Consider the following 22624-nt stretch of genomic DNA (forward strand, 5'->3'; position numbering starts at 1 on the left):
GCACTGTGATAGACTACATCCAATTTGCTGAGTAGAGTGTTGGAAGCTATTTTGTAAATGACATCGCCGAAGTCAAGGATCGGTAGGGTAGTCAGTTTTACGAGGGCATGTTTAGCAGCATGAGTGAAGGAGGCTTTGTTGCAAAATAGGAAGCCGATTCTAGATTTAACTTTGGATTGGAGATGCTTAATGTGAGTCTGGAAGGAGAGTTTACGGTCTAAAATAGTGCAAAATAGTTACAATTTCGTAATAACACTGGAATGATAGATGTGCAAAAGATGATGTGCAAATAGAGATACTGGGGTGCAAATTAGCAAAATAAATAACAATATGGGGATGAGGTAGTTGGGTGGGCTAATTTCAGAATGGCTGTGTACAGGTGCAGTGATCGGTAAACTGCTCTGACAACTGATGCTTAAAGTTAGTGAGGGAGATAAGAGTCTCCAGCTTCAGAGATTTTTGCAGTTCGTTAAGGCCAGTTAAAGCTAGGCATTTTTTATATGAGCACTTTCTATATGTGTATTTCATTTATTATAATTGGAAACTGAAAGGCTTTTACAGACAGAGACATTATCAATCCTATCAATCTTTAAAAGTAATTTCCTCTCAATCTTAAATAAACATGCCCGTTCAAAAAATACAGAACTAAGAACAGATATAGCCCCTGGTTCTCCTCAGACTTGACTGCCCTTGACCAGCACAAAAACATCCTGTGGCGTACTGCATTAGCATCAAATAGCCCCCGCGATATGCAACTTTTCAGGGAAGTTAGGAACCAATATACACAAGCAGTCAGGAAAGCAAAGGCTAACTTTTTCAAACAGAAATTTGCATCCTGTAGCACTAACTCCAAAAAGTTTTGGGACACTGTAAAGTCCATGGAGAATAAGAGCACTTCCTCCCAGCTGCCCACTGCACTGAGACTAGGAAACACTATCACCACCGATAAATCTACAATAATTGAGAATTTCAACAAGCATTTTGCTACGGCTGGCCATGCTTTCCACCTGGCTACCACTACCCCGGCCACCAACTCTGCACCCTCCGCTGCAACTTGCCCATGCCCCCCCGCTTCTCCTTCACACAAATTCAGACAGCTGATGTTCTGAAAGAGCTGCAAAATCTGGACCCCTACAAATCAGCTGGGCTAGACAATCTGGACCCTTTCTTTCTAAAACTAGCCGCCGAAATTGTCGCAACCCCTATTACTAGCCTGTTCAACCTCTCTTTCGTAACGTCTGAGATCCCCAGAGATTGGAAAGCTGCCGCGGTCATCCCCCTCTTCAAAGGGGGTGACACTCTAGATCCAAACTGTTACAGACCTATATCCATCCTGCCCTGCCTTTCGAAAGTATTTGAAAGCCAAGTTAACAAACAGATCACTGACCATTTCGAATCCCACCGTACCTTCTCCGCTATGCAATCCGGTTTCCGAGCTGGTCATGGGTGCACTTCAGCCACGCTCAAGGTCCTAAACGATATTATAACCGCAATCGATAATAGACAGTACTGTGCAGCCGTCTTCATCGACCTGGCCAAGGCTTTCAACTCTGTCAACCACCGCATTCTTATTGGCAGACTAAATAGCCTTGGTTTCTCAAATGACTGCCTCGCCTGGTTCACCAACTACTTCTCAGATAGAGTTCAATGTGTCAAATCGGAGGGCCTGTTGTCTGGACCTATGTCAGTCTCTATGGGGGTGCCACAGGGTTCAATTCTTGGGCCGACTCTTTTCTCCGTGTATATCAATGATGTCGCTCTTGCTGCTGGTGACTCTCAGATCCACCTCTACGCAGACGACACCATTTTGTATACATCTGGCCCTTCATTGGACACTGTGTTAACAAACCTCCAAACGAGCTTCAATGCCATACAACTCTCCTTCAGTAGCCTCCAACTGCTCTTAAACACTAGTAAAACTAAATGCATGCTCTTCAATCGAACGCTGCTGGCACCCGCCCACCCGACTAGAATCACTACTCTCGACGGGTCTGACCTAGAGTATGTGGACAACTACAAATACCTAGGTGTCTGGTTAGACTGTAAACTCTCCTTCCAGACTCACATTAAGAATCTTCAATCCAAAGTTAAATCTAGAATCGGCTTCCTATTTCGCAACAAAGCCTCCTTCACTCATGCTGCCAAACATGCCCTCGTAAAACTGACTATCCTACCGATCCTTGACTTCGGCGATGTCATTTACAAAATAGCCTCCAACACTCTACTCAGCAAATTGGATGTAGTCTTTCACAGTGCCATCCGTTTTGTCTCCAAAGCCCCATACACTACCCACCACTGTGACCTGTACGCTCTTGTTGGCTGGTCCTCACTACATGTTCGTCGTCAAACCCACTGGCTCCAGGCCATCTATAAATCACTGCTAGGCAAATCCCCGCCTTATCTTAGCTCATTGGTCACCACAGCAGCACCCACCCGTAGTCTGCGCTCCAGCAGGTATATCTCACTGGTCATCCCCAAAGCCAACACCTCCTTTGGCCGCCATTCCTTCCAGTTCTCTGCTGCCAATGACTGGAACGAATTGCAAAAATCTCTGAAGCTGGAGACTCTTATCTCCCTCACTAACTTTAAGCATCAGTTGTCAGAGCACCTTACCGATCACTGCACCTGTACACAGCCCATCTGAAATTAGCCCACCCATCTACCTCATCCCTATATTGTTATTTATTTTGCTCTTTTGCACCCCAGTATCTCTATTTGCACATAATCTCTTGCACATCTAGCATTCCAGTGTTAATACTAATTGTAATTATTTTGCACTATAGCCTATTTATTGCCTTACCTCCATAACCTGCTACATTTGCACACACTGTATATATATTTTCTGTTGTATTTTTTGACTTTATGTTTTTTTACCCCATATGAAACTCTGTGTTGTTGTTTTTATCGCACTGCTTTGCTTTATCTTGGCCAGGTCGCAGTTGTAAATGAGAACTTGTTCTCAACTGGCTTACCTGGTTAAATAAAGGTGAAATAAAAATAAAATAAATAAAAAATCCAATGTCTTTTGAAAGGAGTGGTTATTTCTGTCATTGTATGGCTCTGTGCTGTTACCTACTGAGTCATCTTCCTGAGTCAAGGTTGTCTGTCTGGTTTCCCCACCACAGGAGGCTGCTGAGGGGAGGACGGCTCATAATAATGGCCAGGAACGGAGCAAATGGAATTGCATCAAACACCTGGAAACCATGTATTTGATACCATTCCACCTATTCTGCTCCAGCCATTACCACAAGCCCGTCCTCCCCAATTAAGGTGCCACCAACCTCCTGTGTTCCCCACACACTTCCCATGTTGACACTTAGGTATTTGGCATTGATTATAGGCTATATCCTTCTTGTAAATAGAAGGCCCTGGTCTAGAGATCCAGTGACAGAGAGAGTGGAGTGCTGAAAGAGTGAAGGGAGACAAATGACACCGGTGAAAGTAATCCTATCGCTAACAATCAAGGGCTTCAAAGATTAACCAAACATGAACTGCTAATCAGAGCAGATTAAACACCACTCAGTCGTGCAAACAATCACGTCCTTGGGAGACATAATGCAATCACATGCAACGGAAATATAAAATGTAAACTACTTCAGGATTGTAAAAACAATTATAGGATTTTTACAAATGCTATTTTTGTTATCTAACACTTTATTGATCGTGAAATATTGCACACAGTAGCATGTGTTTTATTGACATTCAGTTTAAAATGTAAAGGAAATACTGGTTCCCTTCCTGAGGTTTCATGGTCATGAGTGCAGCCAACATTCAAAACTCACCCTACAAAAACTATGTGTGAGGGCAGTGTTTTGCCATGCCCACTGTTATCGGTATGCCTAGAGAAAGATAAATGAAATCCTTATGGCAATCCTCCAACATGTAGCCACTTATTCCGTAAAGGCTGCATTTAGCTAAATTAGGAAAACAGTATGTTATACAGTCCATTATGGTACAGTACAGTGGTAAAGTACACTGCTTATTCCATAACATCTGCTTTCTGCAAACTATTTGAATTCCTCAGATTGCCACATTGACCTTTGGTCATACCACAGATGTCTCCACTGGGCATGTGTTTTTATAATTACATTTAAAATGCCGAATGCCTGCTCTATGCACACAGCCCTGTAGAATAACTGGCATATAATTGACACCAAAGTGCTGCCTGGTTGTCTTACCATGTTTCTATTAGCACTAAGCAGTGGTATTAACAGGTCGATTCTTATCGGTTGTGACTAGATAGGCTACAGGTATGGACGGAAGTGACTTTTCATAGCAGGTTAGGAGAGCCTTTTAGCTAACCCTAACCCTTTTCACAACCTTAATCTAATTACCCTAACCTGCTAAGTTAATTTTCTTAACCTTCAGCATAAATTCTACTAACCTGCTACGAAAAAGTAACTTTCGTCCGTAGCTGTATACCATCTAGTCAAAACCATTCTTATCCTTTTCTCCTGGTGCATGATGGGAGGCTGCTGTGTCTACCACAGTCAAGGCTGTCAAACAGATTACATTTCAGACAAAATCACACTCAAATTGCCGGTAACACATCCTTTACACACATTGTCACTCCTATTTTTGCAACACACATTTCTTTAGCGTAATTAAATCCATTAGATCATGATAATAATAAGTGTGAGAGTAGCTATTTTAAGGAAGCTATTCTAGCCTCATGCTACCAAATGTATCGAGTGAATGTGTTACCTTACTGCTGTGCCAATTGTGGGTGTCCATCTCAGTAATGTTAAACAATGAATCTAAAGCACTACTAGCTGGAGGGCAGAGTAGATTTCTAGACACTATCTGAATCTTTGGGTGTGTGCCAACAGGAACAGTGAACAACTGTCAAGTTCAGGGGAAGAATAGGGAATAGAGAGTGGATTGTGTGATGTCACTGGCAAAGAGGATGGAGGTCCTGGATAGTTGTCATCCGGCCCAGGAGAAGGTTGTGGATCGGCAGGCTGAGGAGAACGTGTTTCTGAGGAAAAATAAGAAAGAAGATGAGAGTCAAAACTATGACGGAAACACAGACATCAATTGCCTTGGCAGTGGCCTGAGGAAACAGGTGTTTGGGACTTGATTGGATTTCAGGAAGATCATCTAGAGGAAGTGGTCAGCAACTGAGAAAGAAAAGGCCCCTCCCAGCTAAAGTACTGTATATCATTAAATTATAGTGTAACGAGCATTACATGTACTGTAGACACTAAGGGAAATTGTTATTTTGCCCAGTAGGGCCAGAATTTATGATCCATGAGATCCCTCTGCAATAGACACAATCTTGAGAGAAGACGGTACTCAATTGTGTCAGAGAAAGATAGAGAAAGATAAGTGGGTATTCACTGTGGCTGAATGAAAGGAGATGGGATGAAAGGAGTAAAATAAGTCAGTCTAGTGGCTGATGGAAAATAACCACATAACGTCAGGGGTCACTGAATGGGCATAATTAGGTAACATGAGGGAACAGGTTTGTTAGTGCATAATGATGGGTGGTAAGGCAACTGTGTCAATTATGTCTGGATGTGTGACAAGAAATGCAGGTTATGCAGGTGTGAAGGGAGCGGGAGAGTTCAAACACACACGCATGCACACATTATTACATGCCCATTGCCATCAAACTCAGATAACAATACATGTCAATAATAACAGCTCTGAAATAACTGTCTCACTATATCACGAGCGGGAAAAAACGTACTTACACAACAGCCGAGCCAAAATAAGAGAATGATGGGTAAACACCGCTTTCTCTTATGGTCATTTGTTAAGAAACTGATTTGTGTTAGTTCAGAAAATAAAATGGAAGGGTCACTTGTGAGCAATGCAACACCAAACTCCATGTTCAATTGTGTTAGCCCACTATCTGAATATAAAAGGTTCTGTTAGTAGCCTATGTATGTTTCATTAGCTCAACGGGGTACTAATCAGTAGCCTTAGTTTATTGCAAGTACCAATTAACTTGTAAAATAAAAATTGAAACAATTATAGAATTGTAATGAGGACAAATTAACCTGGAACATGCTGACTTCATCCATAATGAAATTAGATTAGCAGTTTTAGCAAAGTGGCCCAGTTGTTTGGACCTGGGGCTTGGTGCTGACAACTCCAAGGTTGTGAGTAAAATGTCCACAAAACCTGTATATAAGGAACATGTATGTTAATTGTATGCTAAATTACCATATTATTATTGTAAAAAGAAAGGCCAAAGGCCAGAACGAGACAAAGCTATCAAAAGATGTGAAGGCCTTGTTGTACCGGTGAGGAACACAAGATGGCATCATTGTTATTTTATAGTAACAGGCAGCAGCTCTGAAGGGAGTGGAGGCGTTTATTGTCGTCAATGACTCCTGTGGTTGTGAAATTCGGCAAACGATGTAAGAAGTGAATATAGCAAAGAAACAAATTATATACCAAACTCTTTTGCTCTTTTTACCCTCATCCCAAAGGAATACATTATGTGTGTATATTCAGTTTATGCAACATTATGTAATATTCTGTTATTAATGTAAAACAATTGGAATGAGATGTGTAGCAGTACAGATTTTGTCAGGTCTCTGTGTGTGGGGGCGTGTGTGGAGGCATCTGAAAGGGAGGGCGGTAGAAGGTGCCATAAATTGTACTGTGCCATGCACAATCTATTCCATGCAACACCTACACACACAGCTAACTAACAGAAACATGCACACACACACAACCAAGCAGAGCACACATTCATATAAAGCATAAAGCACAAATATTGCACACAGGCCACATAGACACAGACACACACACACACACACACACACACACACACACACACACACACACACACACACACACACACACACACACACACACACAATGGCTACAAACAACATCTCAGTCCATACATTTGCCCTGACGAATGTCAAGCAGAACTTAACCCTGTTAATCGCCTGTCACAAGGCCTGCCATACCCAGTTTAAGGGCAGCCATCAGACGAGGCGTGATGTGTTCTCTAAGCAGCTGGGCTCTGGTCTGTTATGACTCTCACTGCCACATCTGTGGAGCAGCACATCTGGTCTGAGATGACTGCTCTCCATCCTGAAGAGACCCACCCACCGGTCTTATATAATAATTTGTTAATGATTAAAGTATTACACCCCTAAACTGTGTGAAATGTGTTAGAATCATAACACTATAATCTGATAATGTGTGTAGCTCAGTTAGAAGTACAATGAGGCAGTTGTCTTATTTTTGTATCTATGTAAGCAGAGTGCAGTTGTGAAACCAGTAAAGGAAGTCTGTGTATGTATGACCTGATAATCAAGAAAACAGAAGATAACCACATGAGCTAAACCCAGGTGTGAGCTTACAAGATGTGTACAGTGGAAAAATACAGCCCGCCCAAAGCGGGGTGGGATTTTTCCTCTGACGTGTGAGTATAAAAGGACTGTGCACCCATTTTGGGGGAGAGCTCTCATGAATAAAAACGGATCATTGTATGTTGGGACTCTGTCTGATTCATTGAACTGGAGCTTTACAACCTTCAGGACTATTACAGAGATATAAAATAGTTCAGTTTGAACATTGAGATAGAAATTGTCGTGACACTGTCAACCTGGCTTACCCAACTCCCCGGGGTGAGGCTGAGCAAAGGCTACTTTACGTCCCAGGGGCTCTAGCTACATCTACATCTCAACACTGGTGCAAAACACCTGCACATACTCCAGTCCAGACACTGTGGTGAATGTGGGTCAAGTATAGAGTTCAAAAGCACTGCCAGTGTTTGGTTTACATTCTAAATGTGAACCGTGAACAGACATTGTGTACTGTTTATGCACTTTAGTTAGTTTTATCTGTATCTGGTGAATCTGCAGGTTTGACTTGGCTGACACACTGCTGTGCTATAATCTGCCCATCTTGGTTGAATAACCAGTGACCAAAGAGGAAACTCTATCCAGGAATAAAGAACATATTCATGAGGGTTCCTGACCAACAAGCGAATACTTTATACATGTATAGTAATGTTCACTTCTTTATCAAATTACTCACCCATCTGTCCCATGGTCTCTCGATCTTTCTCTCTCCCTGCTCTCTCTCTCTCTCTCCCTGCTCTCTCTCTCTCTCTCGCTCTCTCTCTCTCTCTCTCTCTCTCTCTCTCTCTCCCCTGCTCTCTCTCTCTCGCTCTCTCTCTCTCTCCCTGCTCTCTCTCTCTCTCTCTCTCTCTCTCTTTTTCCCTGCTCTCTCTCTCTCTCCCCTGCTCTCTCTCTCTCTCTCCCCCTGCTCTCTCTCTCTCCCTGCTCTCTCTCTCTCTCTCTCTCTCGTCTCTCGCTCTCTCTCTCTCTCTCCCCCTGCTCTCTCTCTCTCTCCCTGCTCTCTCTCTCTCTCTCTCTCTCTCTCCCCTGCGCTCTCTCTCCCCTGCGTCTCTCTCTCTCTCTCTCTCTCTCTCTCTCTCTCTCTCTCTCTCTCTCTCTCTCTCTCTCTCAGTTCAATTCAATTCAATTCAAGGGGCTTTATTGGCATGGGAAACATATGTTTACATTGCCAAAGCAAGTGAAATAGATAATAAACAAAAGTGAAATAAACAATAACAAAATGAACAGTAAACATTACACTCACAAAAGTTCCAAAATAATAAAGACATTTCAAATGTCATATTATGTCTATATACAGTGTTGTAACAATGTGCAAATAGTTAAAGTAAAAAATGGAAAATAAATAAACATACATTTGGGTTGTATTTACAATGGTGTTTGTTCTTCACTTTCCTTGTGGCAACAGGTCACAAATCTTGCTGCTGTGATTGCACACTGTGGTATTTCACCCAATAGATATGGGAGTTTATCAAAATTGGATTTGTTTTCGAATTCATTGTGGGTCTGTGTAATCTGAGGGAAATATGTGTCTCTAATATGGTCATACATTTGGCAGGAGGTTAGGAAGTGCAGCTCAGTTTCCACCTCATTTTGTGGGCAGTGTGCACATAGCCTGTCTTCTCTTGAGAGCCAGGTCTGCCTACGGCAGCCTTTCTCAATAGCAAGGCTATGCTCACTGAGTCTGTACATAGTCAAAGCTTTCCTTAATTGTGGGTCAGTCATAGTTTTCAGGTATTCTGCCACTGGGTCTAATTATGTTGCTGTCCTGGGGCTCTGTGGGGTCTGTTTGTGTTTGTGAACAGAGCCCCAGGACCAGCTTGCTTAGGGGACTCTTCTCCAGGTTCATCTCTCTGTAGGTGATGGCTTTGTTATGGAAGGTTTGGGAATCACTTCCTTTTAGGTGGTTGTAGAATTTAACAGCTCTTTTCTGGATTTAGATAATTAGCGGGTATCGGCCAAATTCTGCTCTGCAGGCATTATTTGGTGTTTTACGTTGTACACAGAGGATATTTTTGCAGAATTCTGCATGCAGTCTCAATTTGGTGTTTGTCCCATTTTGTGAATTCTTGGTTGGTGAGCGGACCCCAGACCTCACAACCATAAAGGGCAATGGGTTCTATAACTGATTCAATATCTTTTTGCCAGATTCTAATTGGTATGTTGAATTTTATGTTCCTTTTGATGGCATTGAAGGCTCTTCTCTCTCTCTCTCTCTCTCTCTCTCTCTCTCTCTCTCTCTCTCTCTCTCTCTCTCTCTCTCTCTCTCTCTCTCTCTCTCTCTCTCTCTCTCTCTCTCTCTCTCTCTCTCTCTCTCTCTCTCTCTCTCTCTCTCTCTCTCTCTCTCTCTGTATTTCTGTGTGTCTGTCTGTGGGTCCAACTGTCAGTAACTCCAGATCTGTCTCTCTCTCACTGCACTCAGCCACTAAAAATTCTCGACGCTAATTAACGGAGATTACACAGCAATTAGCAGACCATTAATCATTCACTTATTAGTTTAGCCATGCAGACAGAGGAAAGAGGGGAAAGATAAAGAGGAAGCGGGATATAGAGTGGAGAACAAGGAGAGACGTAGAGAGATGGAGAGGGAAGAGAGAGGCCCTCCTCTTGGCAGAGCAGCTCACATAATGATTTCACACTGCCTTCTGTTTCACATAACTTCAGGAGCAAAACAATGCCTTGCTGATGAATACAGGTCTGCTGAGTATGCGTGTGTGTGTTTTTTGCATGTGTGAGAGATTGTGTTGAATAGATACTGTACGTGTTTGTGTGTCTGTAGGTGGGGGTGTGATAGAGTGACTCTGAGTGAGAGAGTGTGAGTTTGGGCTTGTGTGAGTGTGTGTGTGTGTGCAGGCGAGCAGCAGGAGTGTGTGTGTTAGTATCTGTGGTAGTGTAGTGTGTTGGTGCCAGAGGGGAGAGGTTGAGAAGGAGGAATGTGAAAGAAGAGGTTGAATATCTAAATTATTATTTGGCCTACTCTTTTCCATCCTCTCTCTCTCTCTCTCAGCTCCCCTCTGCCCCCCACCTCTCCTCGTCAGCAGGAGGGGTCAAATGTTATTCCCGCCACGTTGGCATGGTTGCCAATCACCTCACATTCGGTAGCAACCGTTGCCACGGCAACCCAGAGATCCGGTTGCCAGGCACCGAGAGCAATGCATGTGATTGTAACTTATTTATTTAATTCTATCTTTATCTATTTGTTCATTCTAAATGCATCCAATCACTCTCACACACATGCATGAACATGCACACACATACATAAAAGGATGCAAACTATTTTCTCTCTTCCACTCTCTTTCTGTCATACACACACTCACAGCCCACACACATACACACACACACACATGCACACTCACATACGCACACATACACACTCACATACACACACATACACACTCACATACACACACATGCACAACCACAGCCCACACACACACAGTTAGTTTACATTTACATTTACCACAGGTGCAAACGTGCAAGTCGTCGGAAGACAAATAGTGATTATCATTGCAATAACGGTCATAATCTCCATGGCTCTCTCCTGGCCTTCTGTTCCCCTCCTCTAATCTACCACATCTCATAACAGCTCCTCCATGATAAAGACAGGGTCCTAATGAGAGGGCTCTTATTGCACAGTGATGTCCTCCCTGCCGCCGGCTGCTCCCGCACACAGCCCTTTGTTTGTCTAGATAAATATTACAGGATAATTGTAATGGAGTGACCCATCCAGGGCAAATTACCGCTATCACCACCCAGCAAATCCAAGACACACTTATTTATTCCCAGTCTTTTGTCTCTGATCTGTTTGCTCACTGGGATGGTTATTAGGAGAAGTGTACAGAGAGACAGGCTGCAGTGAGACTTGTCCTGTGTTGTCGCTGAATGTGAAGGATATACAGTAGCATACCGGCTTCATCACAGATGTAGACACGGTAGGTTTCATTTGTGATGTGCCAGTGTCAAGAGCATGCAAGATGCACAGGCAATAAACGTGATCAGTTGATATAGCCAAAATAGAAAAATAGTAAATATGACATTACTGTAACATTGTTGAGTGCAAGACCATGGGAGTGGAGGGAATAACAGTGTGTGCAATCTCTTTAGCTTTTCTTGATAACCTGAATACCTACTGTATGTAACTAAGTAAACAAACCCAAATCTTGGGCCTCTTACCCGCCAGGTCCATAGTCTACTTTCCATTACATGGGGTCAATTTGGAATTTGGTTTATTAGGGACAAATTAAGTTATTAAAATGGTTAATCAGGGGGGCTTAGAGATCAAGTTCTATCATTAATTAAAGCATAGAGGAAGAGACTGAAATAAAGTCTGGAGGCTTGTGCTAACCTTAGGCCAGCTGTCTATCACACACACACGCACGCACGCACGCACGCACGCACGCACGCACGCACGCACGCACACACACACACACACACACACACACACACACACACACACACACACACACACACACACACACACACACACACACACTACCCTGAGAGAGAGGAGCTCATGTCAGTGCTGTCTCTAGGGGCTCCTGTGGAGAATCCTCTTGGCTGAGTGTTTCCAGTGTTTAGTACAGATTCAGTGACTCTGTCAAAGACCCTTTACATGGATGAGACTCAGCATTCTCCCACTGTGAAATTGAGGGATTTACATAATCTTATTACACCCGATTAAAAAAACACTAAAATGAAAACCACCATGGTGGGAAGTTATTAATTTGACCACCCTACACAACCCTACTAGTTCTCTTCTGCTTGTCCATGTACAGGTGCAGTTAAAACAAGTGGAGGTACTGTATAAAAAAAAAAATGGTACAGAAAATGAATGTACATGTACAGTGCCTTGCAAAAGTATTCAGACCCCTTCTATTTCTTCGCATTTCATTGTGTTACAAAGTGGGATTAAAATTGTCATTTTTTGTCAACAATCTACACAAAACACTCTGTAATGTCAAAGTGGAAGATTTTGGATTTTTGTTTTATGAATACAAATTCTATAAATAAAATATAGTTGTTGCATAAGTATTCAGCTCCCTGAGTCTATACATGTTAGAAACACCTTTGGCAACAACAGCTGTGAGTCTTCTTGGGTAGGTCTCTAAGAGCTTGGTACACCTGGATTGTGCAATATTTGCTTATTATTCTATTTAAAATTCTTCAAGCTCTGTCGAGATGTTGGGGATCATGGCTTGACAGCAATTTTCAAGTCTTGCCATAGTATTTCAAGCAGATTTAAGTCAAAACTGTAACTTGGCCATTCAGGAACATTCACTGTCTTCTTGGTAAGCAACTGTAGTGTAGATTTGGCTTTGTGTTGTAGGTTATTGCTCTGCTGAAAGGTGAATTCCTCTTCCAGTGTCTGGTGTAAAGCAGACTGAAGCAGGTGTTGCTCTAGGATCTTGCCTGTGCTTAGCCCTATCCCATTTATTTTTATCCTGAAAAACTCCCCAGTACCATGCTTGAAAATAAGGAGGCAGTTACTTAGTGATGTGTTGTGTTGGATTTGCCCCAAACATAGGGCTTTGCATGAAGGGCAAAACGTGTATTTCTTCTTCTTTTTTTACAGTATTACTTTTGTGCCTTGTTTCATACAAGATGCATGTTTTGGAATATTTGGTATATTTGTATTATTCTTTTCAATCTGTAATTTAGGTCATTATTGTGGAATCACTATAATGTTGTTGATCCATCCTCAGTTCTCTCCCATTACAGCCATTGAACTTTGTAGCTATTTTAAAATCACCAATGGCCTCATGGTAACATCCCTGAGCAACATCCTGCAGCTCAGTTCAGAAGGACAACTGTATCTTTGAGGTGTCTGGGTGGTTTAATAAATAATGCACAGCATAATTATGAACTAGACCATGCTTTAAGAGATATTCAATGTCTAATTTGTTTTTTATAAAAATGTGAAAATCTCCCTGGTCTTTGTAGTTGAATATGTGCTTGAAATTCAATACTTGACTGAGTGACCTTACAGATGTTGTATGTATGGGGGACAGGGGAAAGGTTAGTCATTTAAAAATCATGTCAACCTCTATTATTTCACACAGAGTGAGTCCATTTAACTTTTTATGTGATTTGTTAGGCCACATTTTACTCCTGAACTAATTTAGGCTTGTCTAAACAAAGGGGCTGAAAACCTATGCAACTACTATACTTAAGTTATAATTTTTTGTCTAAAAAAAGAAATGTCCTTCCACTTTGACATTACAAAATATTTTGTGTATATTGTTGACAAAAAATGATAATTAAATCAATTTTAATTCCACTTTGTAACACAATAAAATGTGAAAAAATCTAAGAGGTCTGAATACTTTTGCAAGGCAATGATACTGTTTTGTCAAACGTCTACGTTTGGATGTGCGTTACGAAAAGGTAGTTTAACCAAGATCACTGTATCAGAAATACACCAGTTCACACACACAACTTTGGTTGGAATGCTTGTTAAGTCTCCCACACCATTCAGCCTAGACTGTCCCTGTTGCCCTGCCTCAACCTGCCCGTCTGACTGTCCCTGTACCTCCTCCAGCCAGCCTGGCAAACAGCGTCCAGGCTGAGATTTATCTTTGTGCTCTAATGCATTCAGTCCATGCTCCTACATGCCCGTCTGGATATTGGATTTGCTCTTTGGCTGTGACCTTATTCGCCACGAGCCACAGGAGCTGCTGCTGGACCTCTGTTGTGTGGTGTGGTGTCGCCCAGGCCCACTTCCTCACAGACTCTTATTGGATTCCCCATTCACCACGCACTGCCTCTGATAAGGGCAACTGTCAAGCGGAGGAATAATCAGAACAAAAAAGGGATGTGATGTATGGCTGGGAGGCGCTTACCTTCTGAAGAGGACGTCTGGTTGGCGCCCAAGGTACCGGTCACAACACATCTCGGAGAGAGAGTGTTGGGCAGCGTTGAGGCACACCCCTTCTTCTTCTAGCCTGCTTGGATCAACACTGAGGGTCCATATAATGTAGAACATTTAAAACAAATGATAGTACAAAAATGAAGATTGATCTTTGGTGGAGGGTGTCGCTACTGTATGTCTATATGACCCCAGAAGGAAAGGTTGGTTGAGGAAAATGGCTTCCACTCAGCTACGCGTATTCTCAAGCAATAACATCGACATCTGTATTATCAACCCAAGAATACCCGTGGTCGAGACAGGAGCAAACGTTCCGTCCACTTCCTCCCCTCCATCTTCTCTCCTCTCTTTCCTCTCCCCATCCCCCTATCCATGCTTCATTACAGTGGAAGAGAGGTGGAGGGGTGGGCGAGGCTTCATTTACCACTGAAATATTCCAGGTCCTAGAGAGAAAAAGGAAAATTAGACAATTTGCAAAGGAAGAATCTTTTTGCAGTTTGTAGTAGTAATATGGAATTAACAATCAATTAATGAATAAGTCTCCTGTATCTATGTCTTCTATATGTCTATATCTCCTGTATCTTTGTCTTCTATATGTCTATATCTCCTGTATCTTTGTCTTCTATATGTCTATATCTCCTGTATCTTTGTCTTCTATATGTCTATATCTCCTGTATCTTTGTCTTCTATATGTCTATATCTCCTGTATCTTTGTCTTCTATATGTCTATATCTCCTGTATCTTTGTCTTCTATATGTCTATATATCCTGTATCTTTGTCTTCTATATGTCTATATCTCCTGTATCTTTGTCTTCTATATGTCTATATCTACTGTATCTTTGTCTTCTATATGTCTATATCTCCTGTATCTTTGTCTTCTATATGTCTATATCTCCTGTATCTTTGTCTTCTATATGTCTATATATCCTGTATCTTTGTCTTCTATATGTCTATATCTCCTGTATCTTTGTCTTCTATATGTCTATATCTCCTGTATCTTTGTCTTCTATATGTCTATATATCCTGTATCTTTGTCTTCTATATGTCTATATCTCCTGTATCTATGCCTGTAATAGTATTAAAATACAGTAAGTCTCCCATATCTAGTCCATATCTGATATCTAGTCCATATCCCACACAAGTACCAGACAGAGTGTGGGGTGAGTGAAAGGCCAGCTGAACGTGATGTAACTGCAAGCTCACGTGTGCTGTCACACCACACCAGTGCACAATAAAGTTGGCAGTTTTTGAATTCCCGGCCCCTGACTGAGAGTAAGCTGTGAGGCTTGTCATCCCTGTCCCTGCCTTTATCAGTGAGAGCCACAGTCACACACACATCTGAAGGAGTGTGCTGCCCCCGCAGCGCCGGGAGCACAGGCCCCCACGCTGAACACATGAGAGAAACGGAGAGAGATCGCACGCGAGAGCAAGAGAGAGAGAGAGAGAGAGAGAGAGAGAGAGAGAGAGAGAGAGAGAGAGAGAGAGAGAGAGAGAGAGAGAGAGAGAGAGAGAGAGAGAGAGAGAGAGGGAGAGAGAGAGAGAGAGCGTAAAGGAGGGAGCAGGGAGTGAGTGAGATATATGTTTATTGGGACAGGCAGACTGTAAACTTAAAGGGCATGCTATCGCCTGGCTTTGGACTGGCGTTCTGAGCTGTGATTGGCTGTCGGTGGAGATAAGGAGACTTCACATCTTCCTGCCCTTGCTTCCTCAAGGGGTTGGAATCAAACCCAGAAAACACTGCTCTGCACGTCTCTGCTAAAAGGCGAGCACATGAAAGGAATGATTCCAGCTCTATTATTCTAAACACCTCTGCATGTGACATACCACACGTTTGGAGGAGGAGTGAAAAAAGGAAGACAGAAAGCCCTGAAAGGGTTTAAATGGGAAGATGTTGGTAGGAGTCTGATAGCGTCCTTGTGGTTCCAAGGCCTAAAATCCAAAGCTTTCTTTTTAGCTCCGCTCCCTCTTTAAAACTGCCTTAGGCTCTCACACAGGAGAGTGAATTAAAGGGAAGGATGGAGAGGGGCATTCTCCCATATCCCAAACCCCAATGGGATGTAGCTAGTACTGTAGCCCTGAACCAAAGATGTCATCTATCAATGTACATGTTGATGTGTACATCATGGAACATACTGTATGAGGTATACATACGGGCCTTTACGACATATACTGTGGCCTACTGTTTATATGATTTCTATTTATGCCTATATGTCTATACTGTATAGAGGTATATACAATATAGAGTCTATGCTGTGAACAGGACAGGGCTGTCTAGCTGGTCAGAGCTGTCTAACAGGACTACATCCTGGGTATTGACACCTAAAGTAGATGAGGAGAAACAGACCTACAGCTATACGCCTATCTACCACTGACAGTCTGTGGGATTCCAGGAGAATCAGTGCCACTCCAAATCAGCTCCCCACTACGCATCACATCAATTATTCACCATATTTATCCATGCAATTTGACGTCCGCTCCCCTCTAAAGCTCCTAACAAATTGCGGAACCTGCTAATATGGCTTCTGGGTCTCTGTCTCAAATCACCACACAACATATAGTATGCTCAGCGGCTATGGGGGAAAGGCTGTAACAAGCTAGCTTGGCAGTATGATAGTATTCAATACCCACTGGGCACAGACGTCAATTCAACATCTATTCCACGTTGGTTCAACATAATTTCATTAAAATGAGGTGAAAACAACGTTGATTCAACCAGTGTGTGCCCAATGGGTAGACTCTTATATGACTACCAAAAGTGATTTTTCTTTGTAAAGAAGTAGAATAACTGTTGACCAACGTGACTAATGAATAGTATACTGCTGTATGTATGCAAATATGAAACCTATGGAGCCTTTACCAACACAAACATTTTTGACAACCTAGTGGCCCTTCCCCCATCAGTTTAAACGCACAATAACACACCTTCGTTTTCCTCTCCACCAAACCGGCATTTAGCATGACCCAAGCCGAGGAGCCAGGGAAGTCAATTATCAAACAGATGTCAATGTATGTTTTACAATACTAAGGGGAGCCCAATTACCACACAGATGTTTTGTTTTCACATGACAAGATGGTGCCGACAGATACGGTCGCCCTGTTTCTAGCTCCTAGCCAACTTTGCAGTATTTGTTTTATTTTTTGTGTTATTTCTTACATTATTTGCTCAGAAAGTTTCTTATATTATTACTTACAGCCGGAAATAACTTTTGGATATTCGATCGGTGGTCACTCACCAGAAATTCAAGCAAAATTCAGCTTCCCTCACCTGGATCCTTTGTTTGAACTTCCCGAGGCAGCTCTATTCATCTCCCTGTGCAACTGGGTCCTGGACTTCCTGACGGGCCTACCCTAAGTGATGAAGGTAGGCAACAACACCTCCACCACGCTGATCCTCAACACGGGGGCTCCACAGGGTTGCGTGCTCAGCCCCCTCCTGTACTCCCTGTTCACCCATGACTGCATGGCCAACAACGATGAGACAACTTACATGGAGGAGGTGAGAGCCCTGGCGGAGTGGTGCCAGGAAAATAAACTCTCCCTCAACTTCAACAAAACGAAGGAGCTGATCATGGACTACAAGAGACAGCACAGAGAGCACGCCCCCATCCACATTGAAGGGGCCGCAGTGGAGAGGGTCAAAAGCTTCAAGTTCATCGGCGTGCACATCACTGACAACCTAAAATGGTCCCTACACACAGACAGCGTGGTGAAGAAGGCACAACAGCGCCTCTTCAACCTCAGGAGGCTGAAGAAATTCGGCCCCTAAGACCCTCACAAACTTCTACAGATGCACCATTGAGAGCATCCTGTCGGGCAATTGCACCGTCCATAACCACAGGGCTCTCCAGAGGGTGGTGCGGTCAGCCCAACGCATCACCAGGGGCACACTGCCTGCCCTCCAGGACATCTACAGCATCCGGTGTCACAGGAAGGCTAAGAAGATCATCAAGGACCTCAGCCACCCGAGCCCCGGCCTGTTTACCCCGCTACTATCTAGAAGGCTGAGACAGTACAGGTGCATCAAAGCTGGGACTGAGAGACAGAAAAACAGCTTCTATCTCCAGGCCATCAGACTGTTAAATAGTCACCACTAGCCTTAGTCCCTGTTCTAGAGTCTGCTGCCTTATGTACATAGTCATTGAACACTGGTCACTTTAATAATGTTTACATACTATTTTACCCAATTTATATGTATATACTGTATTCTAGTCACTGTATTCTATGCCCTCCCAGGCCCACCCATGGCTGCACCCCTGCCCAGTCATGTGAAATCCATAGAGGGCCTAATGAATTTATTTCAATTGACTGATTTCTTTATATGAACTGTAACTCAGTAAAATCTTTGAAATATATTTTTGTTCAGTATATATATTTATATTCCTGTCTCTGACATTGCTTGTTCTGATATTTCTTAATTATTTTTGTTTTTATTTATTTATTGCTAGGTATTACTGCACTGTTAGAGCTAGAAACACAAGCATTTCGCTGCACCTGCAATAACATCTGCAAATCTGTGTACGCAACCAATAAGATTTTATTTTATTTTAATTTGATCCTCCCCTCTCTCTCGCCTTTTCCCTGTTCAGGGCCCTCTGAGGATATCCCCCCCCCCCCCCACACGGCTTGCCAAATGGAGAGGCTGAGGTTGTCAATTAGCATGGTGGGAGAGGGGGAGGGGGAATGGGAGATGATGGGGGAGGTTTGGGAAGGTGGAAGGGATGGAGGAGGGTTGGAGCACAGATCAGAACCAAGGACAGCTCCCAGTGGAGAGATCTGTGCTGGTGTGCTGGTTTACTAAATGGATGTCCCGCTTGTTTGGCTTTTAGAGAAACACACACACACACACAATTTCCCTCTCCTTTTCTATTTTCCCTTGGTTTCTTTTATTCCTCTCTGTTCTCGTCTCCTTCCTTAGAGGAGGTACACTCCCAGACACAGCTTCATGCCCAGTCCAAAAACAGATGAGCTGGAACTCTATGTCTCTCTCTGCTCCTTGATCAATATTAATTTAATGGACAAGGTTTGAGTTCAGGGAGTTCATGCTGGCCAGTGTGCCTATGGGCAAACCGACTGCACACTGAGACTGACACACATGCTCACGCTCACACACACTCCACACGCAAATACATACACACACATGCGCAAACACACACACTTGCACTCTCACACGCTCACACGCTCACACGCACACACACACACACACACACACACACACACACACACACACACACACACACACACACACACACACACACACACACACACACACACACACACACACAATGTTCCCTGGAAATGCTACTAATTCAATCCAATTCACTCTATAGGCAGTATGTGTCCCAAGCTCATATGACTGACATTTGAGTAATAATTCACACATTATTGAATTATGTATCTCACTAGCGGGTAAACCTATAGGATAAACCTTTGATGTTTTATTGATGGGCTAAAATTGATCGATTGACTGAAACAAAATACCTTGCCTGCCTCAAAGAAGTTAATTTAAATATACAACATAAAGACTGAAATGCAAGATATTTACAAATAGTGATCAAGTGATATAGACAATTAAAAACCTGAAAATGTATGCAGGACAAATGCAAATAGTTACCGTGTTTATAAACACTTGCCTGCCTCAAATAAATTAATTTAAATATACAACATAAAGACTGAAATGCAAGATATTTACAAATAGTGATCACGAGATATAGACAATTCGCAACCCAACAATGTATGCAGGACAAATGCAAATAGTTACAGTGTTTATAAACAACTCTAAAAAAGATTGTGGAAGAATACGAGTGACACATTAATCCCTTTCTTTTTAAAGAAATTATGTTAACCATGTAGCGACCAAATTCCATTTCATAAGACACTTCTTTGTTTAAAAGCTTGAATCCTTAATTGAAACCATAGCACAGGGACACCCCGCCTCAGTTTTGGTAAAAAGTTGAGGGATGGGCCTGGGGTAATGTTACCACTCTCAAATTCATAGTCAGAGCTATGGATGCAAGGGCTGACCATCCATGATATCAAAACGATAGTTTTAACCATGTTTTGTGTTTTTGTTGCTATACAGTGTTTGTTTGCATTCACTTTCCAAACATTGGAGTAAAACAAGCTTATATTTTGATTTCTGATGGGGTAGGCCCTACGACAGTTGAAGCTCATGAGGCATTTATGAGTTACATTCTTCAAGAATCAATGGGTCACAGGAGGTTGGTGGCACCTTAATTGGGGAGGATGTACTTGTGGTAATGGCAGGAGCAGAATGAGTGGTTTCCATGTGTCTGATGCCATTCCATTCGCTCCGTTCCGGCCATTATTACGAGCCATCCTCCCCTCAGCAGCCTCCTGTGCAATGGGTATATATCATTAATTTAAAAGTAAAACAATTGATGTTGCAACTAAGGATTCTAGCTTTAAGACTCAATATACTGTTAAGTTTTATGTGAATGAATATCATTCAACTGCGTGTTGCATTATGCATTGGGTTGCCACCTGCTACACTTATTCAATATGGATAGTCCTGTTTCATTTAGGGAATTATTTTAAACCAAACGACAAACCTTTAAAAAACAAAGGGGCCCAATAGAGAAAAATCACAAACAAGCAACACTTTAAACTGTAGGCCTATTGATCAAAATAGTTTAATTTCTCATTATAGTTGACTACCTTTTCCAAAGGTTTAGGTTATTGAGTGTTTTAACTATATCAACTTCTATTTACAAACAATAACTTTAGGCTACTGTAAAAACAAACAGACATGGTAAAAGTAAATAATTGGCAATACAGTAGGCCTCTCACTCTCAACATGCATTCATTGTAGTCAATCGTGACAGCTCGAGCTGTCCATTGAGGAATACGAATAAGGAACAAGGCAGTCTACCAAGTCACGTAGGTCTATCTCTGACTGCATAGACTAGCCTTTACAAAAAAAGTCGGTTCTGTTATAATGACATTTGAGATCAAACAGTTACATTTCAGATAAGTAAAAAGGAATAGCATAGCTTGAGAAGTCACAGTACGGTTGGCTTTGTGATGCGCTTCAAACACTGAGCGCTTTTTCCACTTGATGATGGAGGGCTATCCTTTACCATGGCCCAACAAGTATTTACCATCACGTGTAGTCTACATATCAACCAGCGAAGAGTTATGTTCCTTACTGTTTTAATGAAGTTCAATTAATCCCGAATGTTTGGTTAAAATATGATAATTTCAACCAATTTATGCATCCTCATGGGTTTCGTAAATGTAAGCCACTGGGCTATTTTGTCGGCAAGAGGAGAAAATATAAAGCATTACCAAATATTACATTCAGATGTCATATACTCACCCATTGTTTTTAGTCCTGCCAGTTTCCCCTACTCAAGTAGACGACACAATGTTGACAATGTATTGGAAATATCTGATAATCATACCCGGGAGAAACGCCCCCTCCAACTCTCTCTCTCCCGCTCTCTTGATCTTACTCCATCCCAATGCCTCTCCCTTTTAGAAAAAATAGGAGAAGAAGAAAGATCGGAGAGGCAGAAGCCACACGCTTACACCCTTTTCCCTTCGTTATCTCTTGCATTTTCTCTCTCTCTCTCTCTCTCTCTCTCTCTCTCTCTCTCTCTCTCTCTCTCTCTCTCTGCCTCTCTCTCTCTCTCTCTCTCTCTCTCTCTGATTCTATCTCGCTTCTACCCTCCCATTGTTGAGATTCAAACGTGGTCAAAGGGGCGCGGCGGGGCGACTCAAGATTGGGAGAGAAATAAATTCACGCTCACACGCTCTGATGGTGATGCATAGCCTACCGATCAAGATAATGAGAGTTATAAGTGCCAAAAAGAGCTGGTGATGACTTCTGTGACTGTGTCATAATAGCCTAATAATAATAACAATAATCCAGTGAAGTCTAATGCCTACCATTTCATTGTAATCAATCAACTGCCTTCATTGTATTAAACAATGGTGCTAAAAATGCAGGACAATTATTCAAACGTAACCTTCAGAAAAGTGGTCGAATTATAAAACTGCACACCAGGGACACTAATTACACCAGTGCCAGGTTGCTAAGAGACCTCCCTCTTTGAGCCGTTTGCCCTAAACATGACCGTGGTGTGCTTTAATTAACTTTAAAAAATTACAGATGGTCCTGAATTTAGATTCAGGGCAGACTGATCGACATTTATGTTATAAATGAATGGCCCACCTCGCCTTTGCACTACAACATGGTTATAAAACAGGGATCCCCAATTTTCCCCCAATTTTTCCTTGAGCGGATGATTGGGGTGCCTGAACAAAGTTGTAAATCATTTATACACTGGAAATTGACCGCAAGAATCCAAAACAGATATAGTATTTGACAAAAAAATAATAATTTCAAAACTTGATTACCTTGGGTGGGATAAGATCACAAACGCCTCTCTATTTATGTGTGGAAATACTT

The 22624-nt window shown here is 42.3% G+C and overlaps 1 long non-coding RNA gene across 1 annotated transcript; it reads right to left on the reverse strand.

Annotated features, from left to right (window-relative positions):
• Positions 1-3569: 3569 nt before the first annotated feature.
• On the reverse strand, positions 3570-21768 carry LOC121569422. The gene is made up of 3 exons (XR_006001356.2): positions 21530-21768; positions 14168-14636; positions 3570-4978 (listed from the first exon to the last, which is right to left on the reverse strand). It is a non-coding gene; the product is annotated as an uncharacterized LOC121569422 (long non-coding RNA).
• Positions 21769-22624: the final 856 nt, after the last annotated feature.

Source organism: Coregonus clupeaformis, chromosome 7, assembly GCF_020615455.1.
Source record: "Coregonus clupeaformis isolate EN_2021a chromosome 7, ASM2061545v1, whole genome shotgun sequence".
NCBI lineage: Eukaryota > Metazoa > Chordata > Actinopteri > Salmoniformes > Salmonidae > Coregonus > Coregonus clupeaformis.